The sequence below is a fragment of the Castanea sativa genome, chromosome 11, assembly GCF_040712315.1.
Source record: "Castanea sativa cultivar Marrone di Chiusa Pesio chromosome 11, ASM4071231v1".
NCBI lineage: Eukaryota > Viridiplantae > Streptophyta > Magnoliopsida > Fagales > Fagaceae > Castanea > Castanea sativa.
In genome coordinates, this window is record NC_134023.1 from 48,493,389 (window position 1) to 48,518,712 (window position 25,324).

Sequence of the window (25,324 nt, forward strand, 5' to 3'; positions counted from 1 at the left end):
AGATATATCCCTTTGTTGACTACTTTTGGCACAACATGCCAAACTACTTTCGGCACAAAAGCCAAACTGATAAAGCTTCCGATTTTTGCACCCCTGCTACCTCTCACGGGTCTTGATTATGCGCCCCTGATACTCCTCACGGTTCTTGACATGAATAGTAAAAAATGTCACTATTCACTTCTTTATTTACCTATATAAGGGGGTTGTCCCTTATTGCAATTCAGAATTCTTTATTAGGATCTCCTTTAGAACTCTCTTTAGGACTTCTAATACCATAAAGGGGGAAGGACGACAGCGCAGAAGGTGGAAGCACAACAGTATAGTAATTCAAAGTAATAATAATTGAAAGTAAGGCAGTAGAACCAGCCAAGCAGTTATATAAAAATAATTGTAATTGAAAGTAAGGTGGTAGCACCAGCCAAGCAGTTATATCAAAATAGATCAAAAGTATTGAAGCAGAAGTGTTTATTGAAAGTAATTCAAAACACTTACAGCAGTAGCAGTAGCAGTAGCAGTAGTTACAAGATTACAGTAATCAACAGGGATAGTAGTACAAGGCTTGAAGGCTAGTCCTGGTTCTAGTTACAAGCTTTGTGGAAATAGTGAGATATTCTGATCTAAGGGAAGTCCTAAAGAGAGTTCTAAAGGAGATCCTAAGAGAGAATTCTGAATTGTAATAAGGGACAACCCCCCTTATATAGGTAAATAAAGCAGTAAATAGTGACATTTTTCACTATTCATATCAAGGCCCGTGAGGGGTATCAGGGGCACATAATCAGGACCCGTGAGAGGCAGCAGGGGCGCAAAAACCGGAAGCTTTATTAGTTTGGCTTTTGTGCCGAAAGTGGTTTGGCATGTTGTGCCAAAAGCAGTCAACAAAGGAATATATCTTCAATAGCATCAGTAGAGATAGCACCAATAAAGACAATCAGGTGAATTTTTTATCTTTAGATGAACATAGTAGACTTTTGGCATGGTGTGCCCAAAAATAGTCAACAAAAGAGACTTGGTATAAATCATCACATATTGGCCTTTGAGGTTAGCCAAACAAGAAGTAACATTAGTAGGCATTAATGGAGTGTTATAGGAGCCGAAGAAGTCAACAAAAGAAGCCTATACTCATGGTAGTCAATCAAACCATCATTCAAGGGTAAAGGAATCGTAGTAGAAGAAAAACTTTTCCCTTGGATGAATAATGAAGCATTTGGCCGCTATGCATGCTAGGCAATTAGTATGAGGATGAATCAGGTAGAAGCAGCATTAGAAGGATAGCCTTCATAGGGGTCCCATACTAGACAAGGATCCCACGGGGGATCATCATTACACTCATGTTAGTGATAGGTGGAGTACTGGTTATAGAAACCACAGTATAACAATGGTTCATAAATAGGATCTCTTGTGAGGAATATTCTTGGGTCATCATGGTTTGTCCATTGAATATGGCGGACAGCAGAAACATAGGGTTTATTTATGAAAACAAAAATTCTATCTATACATCCAAAGAAGTGGTAATCTTTCCATAATTCTTAGGTGACATCTAGAATTCGATTATTGAAATAACTTCTCTAGCACTCAGCAAGTGCATAGGGACGTTTATGGGAAACATAAGTATTACCTTCATACCATTGACCTTGGTAAGTATAACCCTTAATGAGAACAAGGTGCTTGGAGGGTTGAACATTCATCCAATTATTCTTTTCCCATTTAGGTAGAGTACTCCAGCACCTAATAGAACAAGGTGCTTACAACACTATCCCCAAAGTTTGAAACCTATAATGATGATACTTTTAACTTTATTTATGATAAAGTAAATACTTTAGGAAGAATCTTGATGAACGATGACTGCTCTTATATTTCTAATGCTTTTTGGCATAGAAAGAAACATATTATTGAATTACCCTATGTTAAAGACTTTAGTAAAAAAAATATTCCTATTCAAACGAATATTGCACTTCAAATAGGAACTCCTAGTCCTGTTATTCATCATAAAATTTTGACCGACCCCTTAGACTAGGCTAGGTTCCCCATCAATGTCCAGACCAAGCTGTTCTACTATCCTAGTATTTCCAAGATTGATCATTACCATTCTAAAGCCTATCGTCTTGCACAACTAAATCATACTATTACTATACTATGGCTTTTGAAAAATACTTTTCAAAAGAACTTTACTGATAACATTTACTCTCATTTCCCCAAAAAATATTCTATCATTAAACTGTTAACTATGGCCAGCTAGCTTAACATCTTCTCCCTTACTTGGCAGGAAAATGTAAATATTGATACTACCACTAGTAAGTGGAATATAATGCCTTCTTCAGCAAAGAAGAAGAACAAGGGGAAAGCACTGGTAGAGGGCTATCCTCAAGACAAGAGGCTCCCAGTGAGACAACCTTTTGTAATGCATGAAGGCGCATCTTCTAGAGTAAAATCCAGTAATGCAACATCCCTTTAGGAATTTTTCCCGGCAAAGGTGACATATTCCAGTGGTGATATAATAATTGCTTTACAGGAAGTTTTGTCCAGAGAACTGCAATTCCATAATAGAATCTTTAGTGAACTGCCAGATTCCATTAAATTCATTCTTGACAATTCTTGTTAATAAACATCTTAACTTCATTAAACAAAAAGATAGCTCTAAGAAAACTAGTGGACAACTCTCTGATAATTTGCTACCATCAATAATTGATAATTGTCACAAAGTTTTGCTGAATGATAATTGTCCTGACAATATTGATGTCTTTTTTGTTGACTTGCATAATGAGAAAAACTTTAGTGAAAATATTATCTTCACCAAAGAATGTCCTACGAATACTACAATTTAAAAAAGAATCCCTAGCACTAGACTTTTGACCAAGTCTTTAAAATGGATATAGTATGTCTGGAACAAGTCTTCTTCCTACCCCAATATTTCCAACAATGATCATTGTCATTCTAAAGCTTATTGTCCTGCACAACTAAGATATATTACTACTATACTCTGGCTTTTGAAACGTATTTTTCAAAAGGATTTTACTGATAATATTTACTCTCATTTTCCCAAAAAACATTCTATCGTTGAACTATTGACTATGGCCAACTGGCTTAACATCTTCTCCCTTACTTGGTAGGAGAAAGTAAGATTTAATACTACCACTACTAAGTGGAATATTATGACTTCTTCGGCAGAGAAGAGGAACAAGGGGAAAGCACCTGCACAAGACTTTCCTCAATATGAAAGGTTCCCAGTGGGACATCCTTTTGTAATGCATGAAGGTGCATCTTCTGGAGTAGAATCCAGTAATGCAACATCCCTTCAGGAATTTGTCCCGGCAGAGGTGACATATTCCAGTGGTGATATCATATTAACCTTACAAGAAGTATTAAATAGAGATTTGCAATTCCATAATAGAGTCTATAGTGAATTACCAGATTCCATTAAATTCATTCTTGACAACCTCCAAGCTTCCCACTCTTCAAACCACCATAAACTATTCAACAGAACCATGAGAGCACTTGAAATTCACCTTGTTAACCTTACTACCCAAATTGTTGACCCTACTACTGAAAATGAGGCCTTTGCCGACCAAATTTTTAATAGCCTTGTTAACTCTCAAAACCATCATGATAAATCTAATCTGATTAGTCAACTCTTTGGCAAAGAGGAAATCCATTCAATGGATAGAAAGACTATAATGGGTACTGATTTTGCTAGATTGAGTCTAAAAAACCAATCTTTGCTAAAAAGTGTTGTTGCCAACTTGCCTCCAGAAGTACAATCTTGTATTTCTGAAAGCAAGGCTATGACCAAAGATCTTGATCTTTGGCTTAAACATTTCAAAACCCTTGTTTCAATTGCTCCTACCATTGTTGAACCTGATGGCCCCAATAAAGGCTACATGAAAAAGAAATGGGGAAAATACTTTGGAAGCAGTCTCAGAGTACATGAAAAAACTCATCCTTTTCCTGACCTTTTGGTTAATTATGAAGATGGTTCTGATAATGATCCCTTCTGGCTTTCTCAAATGTTCAAATTTGGGTTTATCAGACTTATCAAATTAACGAGTCAAGATCATATTAACCAATTTCCTGATATTATTCAAAAAGCTGTCACACATGTTGAAAGCCCTTATGTTATCATCCGATGTTGGAGTACTTTGCCCAAATGGGAAAAGAATAATTGGATGAATGTTCAACCTTCCAAGCATCTTGTTCTCATTAATGGATATACTCACCAAGGACAATGGTATGAAGGAAATGCTCATGTTTCACACAAGCATCTCTATGCTCTTGCTGAATGTTGGAGAAAATACTTCAATAATTGAATTCTAGATGTCTCTGAAGAATTATGGAAAGACTACCATTTCTTTGGTTGTACAGATAGAATCTCTGTTTTCCTTAATAGACCTTATGCTTTTGCAGTCCGATATTTACAATGGGCAGAACATGATGACCCAAGAATATTTCTCACAAGAGATCCTGTTTATGAACCATTAATGTATTGTGGTTTTTGCAACCAATATTCAATTTATCATGAACATGAATGCAATGATGATCGCCCATGGGATCCCTCTCCATGGGACCGTTATGCTGGTTACCCATCTGATGCAGCTTCTACCTAGAAGCATAATGATCCCAGAACAAGACTTTCTTATTTGTTTAGCCGGATGATGCTACAATATTCACTAGTTACTATTTGCTGAAGATGCTTTCTTGATAACAATGATTCCTTGTTGACTACTTACTTATTGATTCCTTATGCCAAACCATTTTGGCATCATGTTCCAACATTGCTACAGCTTTCCTCTTTTGTTGACTTTCCAAGATAAGGTTTTTTCCCCAAGGTTAAAGCTATTTACCTGCTACCTTCATAATTGCTGATATTTCCACTAATATTTTGGATACAACATGCCAAACCACTTTCGGCTCCAAAGCCAATCTGATTCCTTCTGAATTTAACGCTACTGTTGCTCTTGATGCCCCTCACGGGTTCTGATATGAATAGTAAAAATGTCACTATTCACTTTGTACTATTCACTGCTTTATTTACTTATATAAGGGGGGTTGTCCCTTATTGTTAAACTCAGAATTCTCTTCTAGGATTTCCTTTAGAACTCTTTCTAGGACTTTCCTTAGTTCAGAATATCTCACTGATTACACAAAGCTTGTAACTAGAACCAGGACTAGCTTTCAAGCCTTGTACTACTATCCCTATTGATTATTATCCCTGTTGATCATTGTAATCTTGTGACTACTACTACTGGAAGTGTTTTGAAGTACATTCAATAAACACTTCTGTTTTCATTACTTTAAATTATTTTGATATATAACTGCTTGGCTGGTTCTATCGCCTTACTTTCAATTATCATTTATTTTGAATTATTTCATCCTTTTTGTAAAATATGTGCAATGATTTTGAATTATTGTTTACTTTCATCCAAAATAATTCAAAATAATTATAAAGAGCATAGTTTTTATTTCTATTAAGGGTAAATTGCAAATCAACCCCTAAAGTTTGGGGGTAATTGGATTTTACACACTGAAATTTTAAAATTTCAATTTTATCCCCTAAAGTTTGGTGATGTCTGGATTTTACAGTGAGACAAAAGGCTCCCAGTGAGACAACCTTTTGTAATGCATGAAGGCGCATCTTCTAGAGTAAAATCCAGTAATGCAACATCCCTTTAGGAATTTTTCCCGGCAAAGGTGACATATTCCAGTGGTGATATAATAATTGCTTTACAGGAAGTTTTGTCCAGAGAACTGCAATTCCATAATAGAATCTTTAGTGAACTACTAGATTCCATTAAATTCATTCTTGACAACCTTCACGCTGCCTTCTTATTAAACCGTCATAAATTTTTCAAAAGATCCATGAAAGCACTTGGAATTCACCTTGTTAACCTTACTGCTCAAAATGAGGATTGCACAAGTCACCTTGCTGACCCTACCACTGAAAATGAGGTTTTGGCCGACTACCTTGTTGACTACCTTGCTCATAAAAGCTATTCTAATAAACCAAATAGTGCAACCCTCATTAGTCAACTCTTTGGCAAAGAGGAAATCCATTCAACTGATAAAAAAACTATAATGGGTACTGATTATGCTAGAATAAGTCTTAAGACTCAATCTTTGCTAAGAAGTGTTGTTGCAACTTGCCTCTAGATGTACAATCTTGTATTTTTGAAAGCAAGGCTATGACCAAAGATCTTGATCTTTGGCTCAAATATTTCAAAACTCTTGTTATAATAACTTCTAATCTTGTTGAACCTGATGGTTCCAGTAGTGCTTACATGAAAAGCATATGGGGAAAATGTTTTGGGAGTAGTCTTAGAGTCCATGAAAATGATCATCCCTTCCCCGGACTTTTGATTAATTATGAAGATGGTTCAGATGATGTATCCCAAATGTTTGAATTTGGCTTTATTAGACTCATAAAATTGACGAGTCATGCCTAGATTAGTCAATTTCCTAATGTTATTCAAAAAGCTGTTACAAATGCTGAAAGTCCTTATGTTTCTATTAGGTGCTGGAGTACTCTACCTAAATGGGAAAAAAATAATTGGATGAATGTTCAACCCTCTAAGCACCTTGTTCTCATTAATGGTTATACTTACCAAGGTCAATGGTATGAAGGTAATACTTATGTTTCCCATAAACGTCCCTATGCACTTGCTGAGTGCTGGAGAAGTTATTTCAATAATCGAATTCTAGATGTCACCCAAGAATTATGGAAAGATTACCACTTCTTTGGATGTACATATAGAATTTATGTTTTCATAAATAAACCCTATGTTTCTGTTGTCTGCTATCTTCAATGGACAAACCATGATGACCCAAGAATATTCCTCACAAGAGATCCTATTTATGAACCATTGTTATACTGTGGTTTCTGTAACCAGTACTCCACCTATCACGAACATGAGTGTAATGATGATCTCCCGTGGGATCCTTGTCCTGTATGGGACCCCTATAAAGGCTATCCTTCTGACGCTGCTTCAACCTGATTCATCCTCATACTAATTGCCTAGCATGCATAGCAGCTAAATGCTTCATTATTCACCCAAGGGAAAAGTTTTTCTTCTACTACGATTCCTTTACCCTTGAATGATGGTTTGATTGACTACCATGAGTATAGGCTTCTTTTGTTGACTTCTTCGGCTCCTATAACACTCCATTAATGCCTACTAATGTTCCTTCTTGTCTGGCTAAGCTCAAAGGCCAATATGTGATGATTTATACCAAGTCTCTTTTGTTGACTATTTTTGGGCACACCATGCCAAAAGTCTACTATGTTCATCTAAAGATAAAAAATTCACCTGATTGTCTTTATTGGTGCTATCTCTACTGATGCTACTAAAGATATATCCCTTTGTTGACTGCTTTTGGCACAACATGCCAAACAGCTTTCGGCAAAAAAGCCAAACTGATAAAGCTTCTGGTTTTTGTGCCCCTGTTGCCTCTCACGGGTCCTGATTATGCGCCCCTGATACCCCTCATGGGTCTTGATATGAATAGTGAAAATGTCACTATTCACTGCTTTATTTACCTATATAAGGGGGTTGTCCCTTATTGCAATTCAGAATTCTCTCTTAGGATCTCCTTTAGAACTCTCTTTAGGACTTCCCATAGATCAGAATATCTCACTATTTCCACAAAGCTTGTAACTAGAACCAAGACTAGCCTTCAAGCCTTGTACTATTATCCCTGTTGATTATTGTAATCTTGTAACTACTGCTACTGCTGTAAGTATTTTGAATTACTTTCAATAAACACTTTTGTTTCAATACTTTTGATCTATTTTGATATAACTGTTTGGCTAGTGCTACGACCTTACTTTCAATTACAATTATTTTTATATAACTGCTTGGCTGGTTCTACCGCCTTACTTTCAATTACAATTATTTTTATATAACTGTTTGGCTGGTGCTACCGCCTTACTTTCAATTATTATTACTTTGAATTACTATACTATTGTGCTTTCACCTTCTGTGTTGTCGTCCTTCCCCCTTTACGGTATCAGAGCCATTCTTTCCTTGGCCGATAGTGTTGTTGTGTTTTCTATATTATGCTTGTGTCTGTCTGAACTTATGATACTACGTTCTTCTTACCATCGTTGGCGCCACCGTAGTCGTAAATTGAAGTCTCAGATCCAAACAGTAAGGCCCATAAAGCCAGGAGAGCGTAAGGGCATGAGAGGAATAGGGTTGGTTGCGGTATGTGTTACGAAATGCAACGGTTGTGAGAAAAACATGATAATTGAGTGTTATAACTAGGATTGCTGTGGATAGGATGTGAAGATCCAACTCCTCTGTTAGCTCTAGGACTGGTTGTCCTCCTGATATTGTGAATGAAGAAGATCACACTGTAGAAGAAAGTAAGTACCTTGATTTCAAAAAATGGAATATTCTAAATACTTCTAAAATATAGGGGTAAATCCAAATTCTGAAATATCAGGATGTAAAATCCAGACATCACCAAACTTTAGGGGGTAAAATTCTAATTTTAAAACTTCAGTGTGTAAAATCCAATTACCCCCAAACTTTAGGGGTTGATTTGCAATTTACCCTTAATAGAAATAAAAACTATGCTCTTTATAATTATTTTGAATTATTTGGGATGAAAGTAAACAATAATTCAAAATCATTGCACATATTTTACAAAATGATGAAATAATTCAAAATAAATGATAATTGAAAGTAAGGCGGTAGAACCAGCCAAGCAGTTATATATCAAAATAATTTAAAGTAATGAAAACAGAAGTGTTTATTGAATGTACTTCAAAACACTTCCAGTAGTAGTAGTCACAAGATTACAATGATCAACAGGGATAGTAATCAATAGGGATAGTAGTACAAGGCTTGAAAGCTAGTCCTGGTTCTAGTTACAAGCTTTGTGTAATCAGTGAGATATTCTAAACTAAGGAAAGTCCTAGAGAGAGTTCTAAAGGAAATCCTAGAAGAGAATTCTGAGTTTAACAATAAGGGACAACCCCCCTTATATAAGTAAATAAAGCAGTGAATAGTACAAGTGAATAGTGACATTTTTACTATTCATATCAGAACCCGTGAGGGGCATCAAGAGCAACAGTAGCGTTAAATTCAGAAGGAATCAGATTGGCTTTGGAGCCAAAAGTAGTTTGTCATGTTGTATCCAAAATATTAGTGGAAATATCAACAATTATGAAGGTAGCAGGTAAATAGCTTTAACCTTGGGGAAAAAACCTTATCTTGGAAAGTCAACAAAAGAGGAAAGCTGCAGCAATGTTGGAACATGGTGCCAAAATGGTTTGGCATAAGGAATCAATAAGTAAGTAGTCAACAAGGAATCATTGTTATCAAGAAAGCATCTTCGGCAAATAGTAACTAGTGAATATTGTAGCATCATCTGGCTAAACAAATAAGAAAGTCTTGTTCTGGGATCATTATGCTTCTAGGTAGAAGCTGCATCAGACGGGTAACCAGCATAAGGGATCCCATGGGCGATCATCATTGCATTCATGTTCATGATAAATTGAATATTGGTTGCAAAAACCACAATACATTAATGGTTCATAAACAGGATCTCTTGTGAGAAATATTCTTGGGTCATCATGTTCTGCCCATTGTAAATATCGGACTGCAAAAGCATAAGGTCTATTAAGGAAAACAGAGATTCTATCTGTACAACCAAAGAAATGGTAGTCTTTCCATAATTCTTCAGAGACATCTAGAATTCGATTATTGAAGTAACTTCTTCAACATTCAGCAAGAGCATAGAGATGCTTATGTGAAACATGAGCATTTCCTTCATACCATTGTCCTTGGTGAGTATATCCATTAATGAGAACAAGATGCTTGGAAGGTTGAACATTCATCCAATTATTCTTTTCCCATTTGGACAAAGTACTCCAACATCGGATGAAAACATAAGGGCTTTCAACATGTGTGACAGCTTTTTGAATAATATCAGGAAATTGGTTAATCTGATCATGACTCGTTAATTTGATGAGTCTGATAAACCCAAATTCGAACATTTGAGAAAGCCAGAAGGGATCATTATCAGAACCATCTTCATAATTAATCAAAAGGTCAGGGAAATGATGGGTTTTTTCATGTACTCTGAGACTGCTTCCAAAGTATTTTCCCCATTTCTTTTTCATGTAGCCTTTATTGGGGCCATCAGGTTCAACAATGGTAGGAGCAATTGAAACAAGGGTTTTGAAATGTTTAAGCCAAAGATCAAGATCTTTGGTCATAGCCTTGCTTTCAGAAATACAAGATTGTACTTCTGGAGGCAAGTTGGCAACAACACTTTTTAGCAAAGATTGGTTTTTTAGACTCAATCTAGCAAAATCAGTACCCATTATAGTCTTTCTATCCATTGAATGGATTTCCTCTTTGCCAAAGAGTTGACTAATCAGATTAGATTTATCATGATGGTTTTGAGAGTTAACAAGTCTATTAAAAATTTGGTCGGCAAAGGCCTCATTTTCAGTAGTAGGGTCAACAATTTGGGTAGTGTCAACAATTTGGGTAGTAAGGTTAACAAGGTGAATTTCAAGTGCTCTCATGGTTCTGTTGAATAGTTTATGGTGGTTTGAAGAGTGGGAAGCTTGGAGGTTGTCAAGAATGAATTTAATGGAATCTGGTAATGCACTATAGACTCTATTATGGAATTGCAAATCTCTATTTAATACTTCTTGTAAGGTTAATATGATATCACCACTGGAATATGTCACCTCTGCCGGGACAAATTCCTGAAGGGATGTTGCATCACTGGATTCTACTCCAGAAGATACGCCTTCATGCATTACAAAAGGATGTCCCACTGGGAACCTTTCGTCTTGAGGAAAGTCCTGTGCAGGTGCTTTCCCCTTGTTCCTCTTCTCTGTCGAAGAAGTCATAATATTCCACTTAGTAGTGGTAGTATTAAATCTTACTTTCTCCTACCAAGTAAGGGAGAAGATGTTAAGCCAGTTGGCCATAGTCAATAGTTCAACGATAGAATGTTTTTTGGGAAAATGAGAGTAAAATCCTTTTGAAAAATACGTTTCAAAAGCCAGAGTATAGTAGTAATATATCTTAGTTGTGCAGGACAATAAGCTTTAGAATGACAATGATCATTGTTGGAAATATTGGGGTAGGGAGAAGACTTGTTCCAGACATACTTGATCCATTCTAAAGACTTGGTCAAAAGTCTTGTGCTAGGGATTCTTTTTTGAATTGTAGTATTCGTAGGACATTCTTTGGTGAAGATAATATTTTCACTAAAATTTTTCTCATTATGCAAGTCAACAAAAAAGACATCAATATTGTCAGGACAATTATCATTCATCAAAACTTTGTGACAATTATCAATTATTGATGGCAGCAAATTATCAGAGAGTTGTCCACTAGTTTTCTTAGAGCTATCTTTTTGTTTAATGAAGTTAAGATGTTTATTAACAAGAATAAAAGTATTATCAATATGAGTTTCACACTTTGAGCAAAAATCAAATTTTACTTTTTGTCCAAAAGGATCAATAATAATTCCATCATCTTCAGTAAGAAAATGGTATAGAGAGTTAATAAAAGGCAAACCAAGAATCACTTTATCAGTCATATTTTCAACAAGTACAGAAGGGATCTTAAAGCAAACATTATCATGGCAAACATGAGCATTGTTCAATTCATACTTGATTTTCATTTTAGTTCCATTAGCAGAAATTAATCTTTCAGTAGATTTTTCAAAATATTTAGAAGGAATCAGTCCTTCTTGAATACAATTAACATCAGCACCAGAATCAATCATAGCAACAACATCAAAAGCATAATCATGAGCAACAACAATTTTGACCTTAGTGTGTCATTTGGGCAGCATATGTTTAACAAGAGACAATTGATTATCAATCAAATTAATCAAGACACGATCAGAAACATTACTAGAAAGAGAAGCTTGTTGATCGGATTCATCTCCGTCTTTTTGCTCATCATCATCAAATTGGTGTTTATCCATATTTTTATCAATCTTTAGAGTTAACAATTCTTGTTTAAGATGATCATTATCATGTTTAATAGTTTTAACATCATTTTTTAACTGAATTATTTCTTGTTTAACAGTTTTTATTTCATATTGAAGATCATTAACAGTTATCTCTTTTGATTTATTTTTATTAAATCTTTTTAGAGTTTGTTCAAAACTTATCGTAAATTTAAGTTTTTTAACCTTTTCATCTTTTGTTAAGTTTTTCATAAACTTATCAAGATAATCTTTTTGTAAATTAGGGTCTTCAATTTTACTTATCATAGTTAATAATAAATCATCATTTTCTTAACTTTTGGTTAACATTTTAACATATTTAATCACGTTACAACAAGAATCTCTACAACCAAGTTTAATATTAGGAGATTTAGAAATATCACTACAAGAGTGATAATCGGAATCAGATGAGGAGGAGAAATCTTCTTCAAAGGAATCAGTTGAAGCAGCAGATTCAAGAATTTGAAATAGTTCATTTTGATCATTATTATTAATGTTTAACATGTTCAACTTATTTTTCAATTTACCAGGCTTTTGGTTATAGTCTTTACAGAAATGGCCAAATTTACCGTAGTTAAAGTATTTACCTTTACCTGATCTTTGTTTATCATGTTTTTGAAAAGTAGATTTGTTTTTAGCACAAAAATCATTGGGTTTAACAAAGTGGGTTCTGTATCTTTTATGCTTTTTATGGGAATAACTTTTGTAAACCTTATCATGTTTACTTTTTCCTTTTTGCTTGGAAGGGACAATAGGAGGTAAACCATATTGTTCACAGAAATTACCCATTTCATATTTAGCTTTCTTTTTATCTTTTAACTGTTGTTTTAACCATTTTTCATCATTGCACATATTAATTCCAAGTTTTTTAATAGTGCTGAAAATATCACCATAAGTTAAATTATTAAAATCAATAGAATCATTTTTACCAATTAATTCATTTTTTACCTTATGAGCAAAGATAGGAGGTAGACCGTCAATAAACCTCTCTTTCCAATAAGGCTTCGTAGAGTTTTTTTTAAGCATGACTCTGGAAATAAACACATCTTGGTACCATTTGTAATCAGACATAGTAGGACATCTCAAATTATTCAAATAATCAGAAATTCGAGACAAAATATTAGATGGAGTACCAGCAAAATGTTTAAGAATGGTGTAAACCAAAGTATTGACACCATCAGGAACACCTCGGTTAATATTTTCATCAAAAATGGGCATACCATCAGTATCTCTTTTAACAGCATGTTTAATAGATTCTTTGGAATCTTCTGTGAGATGTGAATCCCACCAACCTCGAAGAGAACCAGTAAAGCTAGATGCAACCAAATCAACAATATCAGGGTGATCAAGATTGTCATGGTTATTCAAGTATGCAATACCAACCATAGACATGTGAGCCATTTTGTTAATAATTTCTTGTTCAGACAAACCATCAATATTCCACTCATAAAGTTTATCAGCTAAAACAAAAAATTGAGTTTGAGAAGATCTTTCTTCAAACTGTAAATCAGGAGGAGTAGGTTTAGAATACCAATTTTTTATAAAAGACGTGGGATTAGGTTTTCCAACAAATCTTTTAATTTCAAGTAAACTTAAACCATCATCAAAAGCATTTTTTAAAGAATCAGAAGATAATGAGTCAGAATTTGTGTCGTCATCAGAAACAATTTCTTTCTCATTTCTTGAAATAGCACAAGCAGCACTTCTAGAAGTAGAAGTTTGCTCGTTTTAACGTTTAAATCAGCCAGCATTTTTTCAATCTTTTCAACAGTTGATCCTTGGGAGTTAACTAAATCAAAAGTCTTACTCTGAGAAGTTTTAAAATCAATATTTTTTCTTTGACTCGGTAAATCAATCAAAGGTTTCTCAATACGATCAAGTTGTTGACCAATAATGTGAAGAGATTCATTAGCAAAATTGTTTTGTTCAATAATGGCAAAAACAGGAGTTTTATCATCAGCAATTTTGAAAGGGGAGGCTTTCACCTCAGTGCTTTTTTTATCATTTTTGCAAGTAATCAAAACAGTTTCAAGGGGTGGATGACTAGATTTAACAATGGTTTTATCTGGTTTAACAAAAGCAGATTTTCTTATTACGTTCAAGTAATTGGTATGAACCTCATTTCTTGAAACATAATAATTCTCAAGATAATCAAAAAACAAAATATGTTGTTTTAACAAATTCATCTTTTCCCTCCATTTCCTTTTGATTCTGTCTTTTTCAAACTGAGCAAAAGTACTTTGGTAATATTTTCTTTTATCACAGTTTGCTTTAGAAAAGAATTCATTACTTAAAGCAACCATATCAATTTGAAAAGCAGGGATTTCTAAATCCATATCCATTAGATTAATCACACGCAATTGATTTTCAAAATCAAGGTTTTCAATAGGTGGAAAATCAGATCCAGAAGGAGCATCAAATTTAGCATCTTCTTCTTCTTTGTTAATATCATAAGGAAATTCAGGTTTTGTTGAACAATAAGTATTGCTAACTTGGGAATTGTTGCTAGCAACTCCTTTTAGCCTCAAATCAAGTTTATCAAAATTCTTTTCCAAAAATTTATCAACATCAGAATTTCTTTTAACAAAACTTTCAGATCCAGCAAAGGACTTTCTTCCTTCATTGATTCTTAAAGGTTTGCTAGTAGGAAAACATTTGGTATCATCAAAAAATATTTTAACAGTTCCATCAGTATATTGTGCAATTTTAGTAAGATCAAGTTCATCAAAAATAGGTTTAACAGGTGATGCTACTTGTTCCAAAGTCCATTCTCTGGGAAGAGTAATGTCTTGCCGTTGAATCATTTTAGGGACTTGGATCTTAGCATCAGGGGTGGAACAATGAATCAACATAGTTTTTCCAGCAAGATCACGTCCTCTAGACTGAGGAGTTAGCTAGGAATCAAGCAATCTATAAAAATTTCGGTAAATAAGAGTAAAAGGTCTACTACCATCATCCATATCATAACCAGAAGTCAATATATTCAAAGTTAAAGCTTTAATAATATTAGGATCATCCAAAGCAAGAGCAAGATCAGGATAACAATCAAAGTAAACAGGACTATCATACAAAGAAGCAGTAATCATGCCAAGAATGCTATTATTAAATTTCTTAAATCTAGCATCACGTAAGCACAGAAGCATCAATTCATTTTCTTGTTAAGGGTTTAACAGCAACTTGAACCAAACCAATGTGTAAATATTTAAGATTTTTCTTGGATAAAAATTCATTAATATTTTTCTTGGAAAATAAACAACATTTTTCATGAGTTTTAGAAATAGAAAAGGTTTGTTCAATAGTTCTAGCTCTATATTTAGAGAAAATACTTTTTTCAGTTCAATTTAGATCATAAACAATTTTAGTAGAAATCTTTGAGATATTCCATTTTCTAAAATCTGGGTACTCACTTTCTCCAACAGTGAGGTCTTCTTCATTCACAATATTAGGAGGACAACCAGTCCTAGAACTGACAGAGGAGTCGGATTTCCACATCCTATCAATATCTATCTTAGTTATAACACTCAATTATCATGTTTTTCTCACAACCGTTGCATTTCGTAACACATACTGTTCATCAACCCTATTCCTCTCACGCCCTCACGCTCTCCTGGCTTCACGGGCCTTACTGTTCGGATCTGGAAATTTTTACAACGGTGGTGGCGCCAATGATGGCAAGATCGACACAACAATGAAGTCTCACAAGTTCACGCAGACACGGACAGAATATGAAAGACACAACAACACTATCGGCCAAGGAAAGAATGGCTCTGATACTATAAAGGGGGGAGGATGACAGCGCAGAAGGCGGAAGCACAACAGATTACAGAATATATGAAATAATTCAAAGTAAATGATAATTGAAAGTAAGGCGGTAGAACCAGCCAAGCAGTTATATATCAAAATGATTCAAAGTAATGAAAGCAAAAGTGTTTATTGAATGTACTTCAAAACACTTACAATAGTAGTAGTCACAAGATTACAATGATCAACAGGGATAGTAATCAACAGGGATAGTAGTACAAGGCTTGAAAGCTAGTCCTGGTTCTAATTACAAGCTTTGTGTAATCAGTGATATATTCTGAATTAAGGGAAGTCCTAGAGAGAGTTCTAAAGGAAATCCTAGAAGAGAATTCTGAGTTTAACAATATATATATATATATATATATATATATATATATATATATATATATATATCTCTGAGATGGAATTCTACTCTAACCTAATCTAATTGTATATTTGTGTTAAGCTCCCTCTTGAAAATTTCAATCTCAGCCCTTGCCCCCACACTTCACAAACTCTTGTGGAGTGACCATCACGCCAAGAGTAGTAAAAAATATGCTCTTAAATGTTCACTATTAATTCCACCAATATTTAAATTAGGACAATTCTATATGACACTTAAATATCTCCTTTTTTGGGGGGAAAAAACTCAATTAAATGAGATATTTAAGTCTTTCTTTCTTAAATATCTCATTTATTTGAGTTTTTTTCCCACTTTTTTGACACATCTAATTTAATTTTATATATCTATAGCAAAAATGGGTGTATGATATTATTTTTTATATTTTTATTTTAGGTCCATAATTAAATGTATAATAATTAGGATAAGACCCGAAAGTCTACAACTATTCGTTTATAGCTTGCAAATGTATGTGGAAATTCCATAATGTTTATCTTTTTACATTTCTTTATATTTATTTTAGGGAATTAGTGAAACTTTTGGTTTTGGTAAAAAGGAGGTATTAGTGAGACTTATTTTTATCTATACTATCTATAATAGGATTTCACTCTTAGAATAGGACTGTTATGTGGTTCAAAAATACTCTTATTAATGAAGGGTAACTTCTCTTAGAAATAGGGTCATAAATGTCAAATAACAAATTTTATTTTGAATTCAAAATGAAAACTCTTAAATTTTAGGATTTTTTTTTTCCCTTCACTTTCATCTTTTTATTCCCTAAAATATATCATTTTTTATTCCTTTTTCATCTGAATAAAAGTAAAACACCCCAATTTAAAAAATATAAAATAAAGAAAACTTCTGAAATTTAGCCTTCTTTCCCCTCATGTTCATCTTATTTTACATTTACTACTTACTATTTCTCTCTAAAGTTTATCATTTTTATTTGTTTGAAAAATAAAAATATATATTTCCAAATTATAATAGATGCAAATTATTAACTTTTACCCAAATTCCAAAAAAATAGAAGAGCCTACACGCAGTCTATGCAAAGACTAGTAATTATATAATATCATTATTTTGACAATTACAATTACATTCGATTACTTAAACATACAATGTCTCCTCCTCTTCCCCAACCTTTTCAACTTCCTCACCGCCTTATTGGTAATACATTTTATCTCTTCTACATATTTTCATATTTAAATATGTTCTTTTTTTGTCTCTCTTATAGCAGCTAACTTAAAAATTGTGTTGGGTTAAATTTGTTCCACCTTTGCGTTTCTGTTTTTAATCTACACTATCAAAGCTCTCTCTCTCTCTCTCTCTCTCTCTCTCTCTTCAGTGCATTTTGTTTGTATATAGAATTTACACTAACTATTGATTTTTTAAATTGCTTACAAATGATTGTTAGTATTATTTTGAGATTAATGCCAATGTTTTGTATTTATGCGTTTGGATTGGCGTACTCCAGGTTAATGTGTCATCATCAATTTTGAAATGAGCATATAAATAATCAAATTTTCAAAAAAAAAAAACATTTTTTAGTTGAAGTAATATTGTATATATTCAATTTACCATGCCTTTATATGATATCAACAAAAATTTATATCACTATGGTTTTTGAGTAAAGTTTGGAGTGTGTCTGTGTTAGAACCCATTTCTCTCTCCCCTTGTGTGTGTGTGTTTGTTTCAAAAAAAAATTAAAGTTTTTCTTCTCAAAAACAAAAAACAAAAATTTATGTCTTTTATATCAATTAAATGTAAAAATGTCTCATCAACATTCCTTATACGTTAAATGTGCACAATTGACCTTTAATTTGCTCTAATAAATTTGTTTACCATTAATTATTTCCATTTACTGATTTTTTTTTTTTTTTTTTTTTGCCCTTGATCTCGGATGCTTGGTTCAATTTTCTTAAATCATCAGCCTTCAAACTTCTTGTAGGTGTCACAAATGATGCTTAAATTGCTCTAATAATTATTTTTTTATCAATTATTTCTGCTTAACCCTTGATCACGATCCATGGATGCTTGGGTCAATTGCTCTAATAAATTGCTCGTCCGCTATTTATAACTTCAGTCTACAAGCACAAAGACCCTTTTGTAGTTGTACTCTGGTTATGTAATGTATTACAAACTCGATTTAAAACACTAGTATTACTATTTTCATGTGTGTTCTAACAAGTATTACTGTTTACTCAAAAAAAATTACCTTCAAACTTCTTATAGGTGTCACAAATGACATTGTTTCAACTTTCAATGTCATATATGTAGATATTCTCACTCTTTAAAAAATACTCTGTCTCTCTCTCTAGATTTTAGCTCGCTTACTTCTTGATTTCTTTTGATCATATCAATCAATTGGCAAAGGAGTTTTCATCATGTAAAAAATGAGGTTTTAGATAAATAATTAATTTTCTATTCAAAACTAAGAACTAAACAAGAAATGAAAATTCCACATCAAATTTTTCATCATGGAGTTTTCATCTCTTTTGTTCTACACTTTCACTCACTCCAAGAAATGAAAATTCCACATCAAATTGTTAACTTCTTCTCTATTTTTTTCCTTATAATTTTTCTTACAATTTTAATTGAAAGCGCTTTTTTTTTATCTTCTTTATTGTAGTTCAAGATTTGCCAACATATTTCCAATGTCTTCCATTAGCACTCAAAAGGCCTCCCCTTCGTCATCTTCAACGCCACAGTGGAAATATGATGTCTTTCTTAGTTTTAGAGGTCAGGACACCCGCAATAGTTTTACAGACCATCTCTATGTTGCTTTGAGACAAAAGGGCACAATCACCTTTAGAGATGAGGAAAAACTTGAGAGAGGAAAATCTACTTCACCAGAGCTCTTGAAAGCAATAGAAGAATCAAGATTTGTGATTGTTATTCTCTCAAAAAACTATGCAACTTCAACATGGTGTTTAGATGAACTTGTAAAGATCATTGAATGCATGAAAAAGATGAAAACAACAGTATTTCCAATATTTTATGATGTGGATCCATCTAATGTACGAAAACAAACAAGCTCTCTTGCCCAAGCCTTTTCTAAACATGAAGAATGTTTCAAAGACTTTATAGAGAATGTGAATACATGGAGAGCTGCTTTAAGGGAAGTGGCAAATCTCAAAGGGTGGCACCTACTTGATAGGTAATCCAATTTGACATGCTAATTACTTTGAAAATGTTCAAGTAAATACTCTTATTTTCTTAAGCCTTATTTTAAACTTTAAAGTAAAGTGACATAGATGTTCACACTTTTTTTATATTTTGACTTGATCTAATTAATTTACGTTTTTTTTTTCAATTTTTTTTCACCATTTACATTTTCTTGGTTTAGCCAACAAAATAGAACATTGGGTGTCTACTTTCTTTTTTGATCCTATTTATAGGTGGTGCTTACTAGATATCATTCTCTGTTCATTGCAGGTCTCAGGCACAACTTATCCAAAATATTGTGGGAGAGTTATGGCATAAATTGAGTTATCCATTCTTGGTAGATATTGAAGACCTTGTAGGAATAAAATCTAGAGTGAAGGAATTGGAGTCATGTTTAGCTACAGAGTTTAATGATGTTCGCATTATAGGGGTTTGGGGGATGGGGGGAATAGGTAAAACAACTCTTGCTAGAGTTGTTTTTGATATGGTTTCGAAGAAGTTTGAAGGTTGTTGCTTTCTCCGTAATGTTAGGGAGGTTTGTGAAAAAGATGGTTTAATTCCATTGCAACAACTACTTATTAGAAAAATATTAAACGAATGTATGAGAATACAAGATGTTGAGGAAGGACTTTTCGTGATCAAGAATAGATTACGTCATAAAAGAATTCTTCTCGTTCTTGATGATGTAAATCATTTAGACCAGTTGAAAAAGTTAGTTGGGAAGGGTAATTGGTTTGGTTCTGGTAATAGAGTTATCATAACAACAAGGGATAAGCATTTACTTCGTCTACTTAAAGTAGATGAAATATATGAAGCTATAGGATTGAATGATGATGAAGCTCTTCATCTTTTAAGTTTGAAAGTTTTTACTAATGACCATCCTCCCAAAGATTATCTAGAGCTGTGTAAAGACGTTATACAATATACTAAAGGTCTTCCTTTGGCTATTGAGATTTTGGGTTCCTTTTTGTTTAGTAGAGATATTGATCAATGGAAAAGTACATTTAATAAGCTTAAAGAATTTCCTAAAAGTGAAATTCTCCAAGTACTTAAAATAAGTTTTGATGGACTGGATGAAGTAGAGAAGGAAATATTTCTACATATTGCATGTTTCTTTAATAATGGGATAAAAAATGATATAGTAGAAAAACTAGATTATCTTAGCCTTTACCCTGATGTTGGTTTAGGGGTTCTTGTAGATAAATCTCTTGTAAAAATGGATGAAACTAAATTATGGATGCATGATTTACTACAAGAAATGGGTAGGAACATAGTTTATCAAGAGTGCCCTAAAGAGCCTGGAAAACGTAGCAAATTGTGGTTGCTTGAGGATGTTGATGATGTACTAACAAAAAATATGGTAAGTGGTTATTTAGAAAACTTAGGCATGTACCCTATTATTTTATTCAAAAGAGTTTAACTTACAGTAGTTTAGGTAATAGTGTAATAGTACATTTGCATGCCACTAATCCGTTTTTGTTCATGATTATTAGGAAATAGAAGCAATTCAAGGCATTGTTCTAAAGTTGTCTACACCAAAAGAGGCACATTGGAATCTACACCAAAAGAGGCACATTGGAATCCTGAATCATTCTCAAAGAAGCAACATCTTAAATTACTCATAATCAATCATGTTTACCTTATGCATGATCCCAAACATCTTCCTAATAGCTTAAGAATTCTTGACTGGGACAAGTACCCTTCAAAATATTTTCCATCAAGTTTCCAATCAAAGGTAATTTAGGTACTTGTATGCAACATTTATTTTTATTTATTTATTTATTTTTAGGTTTCCTTAAAATATAAGGTTTTGCAGAAGCTTTTTTTTCTTTTTCTTTTTCTTTTTTTTTGCTTTAATAGTCATTTCAGAGGTTAAAATCGATCCGAATAAGCAAGCCTTTGAAACTTATTGAAACCCCTGTCTTCACCAAATTCCTGTTCCTTGAGAAATTGGTTCTTGAAGATTGTTTAAATTTATCTAGGGTGCACCCATCCATTGTAGTTCTTAAAAAGCTAACTTTTCTTAGTCTAAATGGCTGCAAAAACTTAAAATCTCTTCCAAACAAGTTTGAAATGGAGTCTCTTGAAACTCTTATTCTTTCCAGCTGCTCAAAAATTAAAAAAATGCCAGAATTTAGAGAAAACATGCAACATGTATTGAAGCTTTACTTGGATGGAACTGCTATAAAAGAGATTCCTTCTTCTATTGGTCTCTTAAAGAATCTTAAAGTACTATCTTTCGATGGACGTAAGGGTTATCATCATTTAAATCAACATCTTGGTATGATCTCCTCCCTTTTTATTCAATGCCAAAAAGTCCACATCCTGTGGGATTTTCCTCTCTATTGGGTTTGTGTTCTTTGACCGAATTGAATTTAAGAGACTGCAATCTCAGGGAAATCCCAGATGACATTGGTTGCTTATTCTCTTTAAGAGAAATAGATTTAAGTGAAAATAGTTTTGTTTTTCTTCCTGACAGCATCGGTCATCTATGTAAATAAGGGACAAATGACCTCACCTGTCGGTTGATAGTCAATGGAGAAGAAATGAATGCTACAGTAGGCCCCTTTAAGCATAGTTGCTTTATCAGATCATATGTGGCTATTTTATTGGCTTCCTCAATACTTCGTCGAGGAGGACATACAATTACTGAAGGAATTTGAAGAAAATGAGTTTAGTCAGATTGGCATTAAAATTGAACCCCGTGGTCGAAGCATGATGGTGAAGAAATGTGGGTTCCGTATGGTGTACAAGAAAGACATAGAAGATCTCAACCAAACTGTGGCTCAGAGTAACAACACCAGCATCATTCCTTATAAGGACTTGGGTGTTCTCCATCATAATTCAGCGGTGGAAGCAGAAGGTAACAAAGCAAAGCAAACCCATGACGATTATGATGGGGCTGGACCTAGTGAACTACCACACCCACAAAGGAATGAAAGATTCATAGAATTTATGGCCTATGGTGAGTCTGATTGTGAGGAGTACTTGGAATGCAGTGAGGAGCACAGTGATTGGCAGAAATCTAGTGAAAGTGACTTGGAAGGTTGATGGAATTTAGAAAATCGGTTCAAATACTCTGTAAGTCATTGGATTTTTTTTTTTTTTTTTTGTTGATGGAATTTGAAAAATGGATTCAAATACTCTAAAAGTCAATGAATTCAAATATATTCCTTTGTTTTGTTGGTTGCTCTGCATTATCTTTTTCTCCTTTTCCTTTGGACGCTTCTACTTAATTAATTTGAACTTCAAAATATAATTTTGCTAGCTGTGCTTTATTTTCATTACTGGCACTTATTCCAACTCTCATCTGGTCTATTTCCTTGGTCAAATAACACATATTTGTACACCTAGTTATTTAATGTGCGTGTTATTCTGCTGTGCAGACAAGGTTGAAAAATAGATAAGGTATCCTGCTGTAATCGGTAAGCCCTACTCTAGTTGTTACCGTTGTTTCGATGCATTACATCCAGAATTTAAGTTTTCTCATATTTTTCCGCTTGGTTTTGTTGTATTATATTTCATAGTGGAAAGAAAGATCCTACAATTTTATTTTGATGTGTTATGTCCAGAATTTAAGTTTAGTCATATTTCATAGTGGAAAGATCCGACACTTTTATTACAACATTCAACTTTGTGTTTATCTGTACCAGTCTTTTTCAATAACACAAAATATATATTTTAGGAATCCCTTAACGAAGTCGAAACAAGCTACAACTGTTAACGTTTATTTAACCTTATCTTTACACTTCTACATGAAAACAGGATCTGATTAGAGAGCTGTACTCTCCAGAAGTGGCTGATTAAATTTTAGCTATCCCTATCCCAAGCTGTGGAATTACTGAAAATCTGACATGGCCTCATACAACACAAACATAGTGAGTGAAACCAAGTGTCTTTTTTCATAAAGGAAGAGAAGTTGGATCATTTATTCTTGTAGCGCATTCTTGCTTGGGCTGTATGGTTTTGGTCAGATTGGACACTTAGAACTGAGGTCATTTACCCTTGCTCTTTGAAGCAGTAATTTACTCAGTAAATGGAGGATCTAGATTTTCATAAGCAGGAATATGTGATGTTCTCTAGATTATCTTATCATAACTAACATGTGGGACTTGTTGAATAACCTCAACACAGTGATGTTTGAGGGTGCAAAACAGTGTACTTATGATGTGCTAATGCTCAGTAAAGCTTTGTATTGTAGGTATGCACAAGCCTATGATGCGCAACATGTGGATCAGAATAACTGCAGCAGAGTACTAAGGCGGGTGTGTCCAGTTGTGGAGGGATTGCCAGTATTGCTGACAGTTGAGGGGCACTGGCAGAGAAGCTGCAAATGAGGTTGTTTTGCCTATGTAGCTAAATCATGTGCTGGGAAAAAAAATTTTGGAGGCTGTTGCAGTTCTGTCATATGCAACTGAATGGCGGCTAGATGCCTTGCTGTTTGAGAAGCATTAACTAAGACTCTACAGCTTGGTTTTTACAGATTTGTTCTGGTTAGTAGAAGAATGGAGGAATTCTATTTGGGAAAGAAGAAGGTTCCTTGGCAACTTGCTGCCCTGATTGATGGCCAAAAGTGCAAGGAAGTTGGAGAGCACCAATGGTGTACATATATGCTGTGCATAGGAGTCACTGCAGAGGCTAGGGCCCTGGCTACTCTTGCTTCAAACTCTTTTTAACATTTTTTGGGCTTGTAACTCTATTACTCGATAGCTCTTATGCATGCAATCACTAACAATTTAAGACATTGTGGAAAGATTTGTGTCTGTGTGAAAATTCCTGTATAATTCTCCTGTTTCCATCTCTATAATTATGTTCAATTTCCATTTCCATTTTATATGTATTGTGTTGATTATCTCATTATCATATGAATTATTTTTTCCTTTTCAAATGTATTTTTCAGTGCATTGAGCTATATAATTTGTTATTTTCAAGTATAAAGATATGATAAGTCCAGAAATTTAACCAATTATGTGTAATGTAGCTTAAAAGTTTTACAGTGAAATAAGGAGCATTTAGCTTAGTAACTCCAGAACAAAATATGGGCAATCTCGACAGTAAACCCGATCTCACTCTTTGCTGATGATGGGCTGCTATGTCAACATACACTTACAAGCATTCGATCTAGAGTCACCTAGTTGATGCACTCAGATGATAGAACCAGTTTGTTCCAATAGCAGGACTAATGGCCTCTTTGAAGGCCAAATTCTGTAAGTGATCTCTATCTTGTGGACATAGAGACAAAAGCATTGTGTTTTGACATGGGTATTGGACACAGCAACTCCCAATCAAATACTGTGTGACATACCATCATTCATAATTTTTCTAATTTTTCTTTGGATGAACAAGTGAATCGATTATATTCAAGAGAAAAAAAAATGCTTACAATAATGTACAAGCAGCTACTGAGCAGACTTCAATACAAAACTGTTAGCCTTGGCTTTGACTTAACTACCTTCCAGCCACAATATACTATCAAATACAAGGTAATGATATAAAACTCTTTCAATCATATTTTTCATTTTAACTAGAGAAAGGTTAATTCCCATTGCATTTTTATTTTGCTATGGATGAAATTAAGTGATTGAAACAGCACGACATTTCTCTTTTCTTTTCTTTTTTTTTCTTTTTTTTAAATCTTTTCAGTTTTGGCTTAGTGTACTAATACTAAGGTTTTAAGTTCCTAACCAAGTAAACAAGAATTCTCTCATAAAAAATTTTTTTCTTTTTGTTGCTGAAAAAAAAAATAGAAAATAGAAAATAGAGGCTCCAGAGCTCAGGCTACTTTGTGGCTTTGAGTTTCGCGGTAATCATTGCATAGTAGGAGTAACTACGGCGAGAACTTTTCTTCTTTACAACTCACCTGTAGCTTGAGTAAACTTTTTGTAACGCATTCTAATAAGCATTAGAAAAAGAGTTTAATTGGTCAACTGTGCCTTGAAAACTCTCACTATTGCCCTAAAAAAATTGCGCAATTACGTTCTCCTTCCTTTATTATTAGCAACA

The 25,324-nt window shown here is 33.8% G+C and overlaps 1 long non-coding RNA gene and 1 pseudogene across 1 annotated transcript in view; both read left to right on the forward strand.

Moving 5' to 3' along the window:
* The window catches only part of LOC142617714 (uncharacterized), a 44,814-nt gene extending 42,149 nt beyond the window's left edge, over positions 1–2,665 (forward strand). The window contains exon 3 of the long non-coding RNA XR_012841028.1: positions 2,264–2,665. This is a non-coding gene — a long non-coding RNA (uncharacterized LOC142617714). The remainder of the gene's footprint in view (positions 1–2,263) is intronic.
* Positions 2,666–18,186: 15,521 nt separating this feature from the next.
* LOC142617995 (disease resistance protein Roq1-like) lies at positions 18,187–24,139 on the forward strand (annotated as a pseudogene).
* Positions 24,140–25,324: the final 1,185 nt, after the last annotated feature.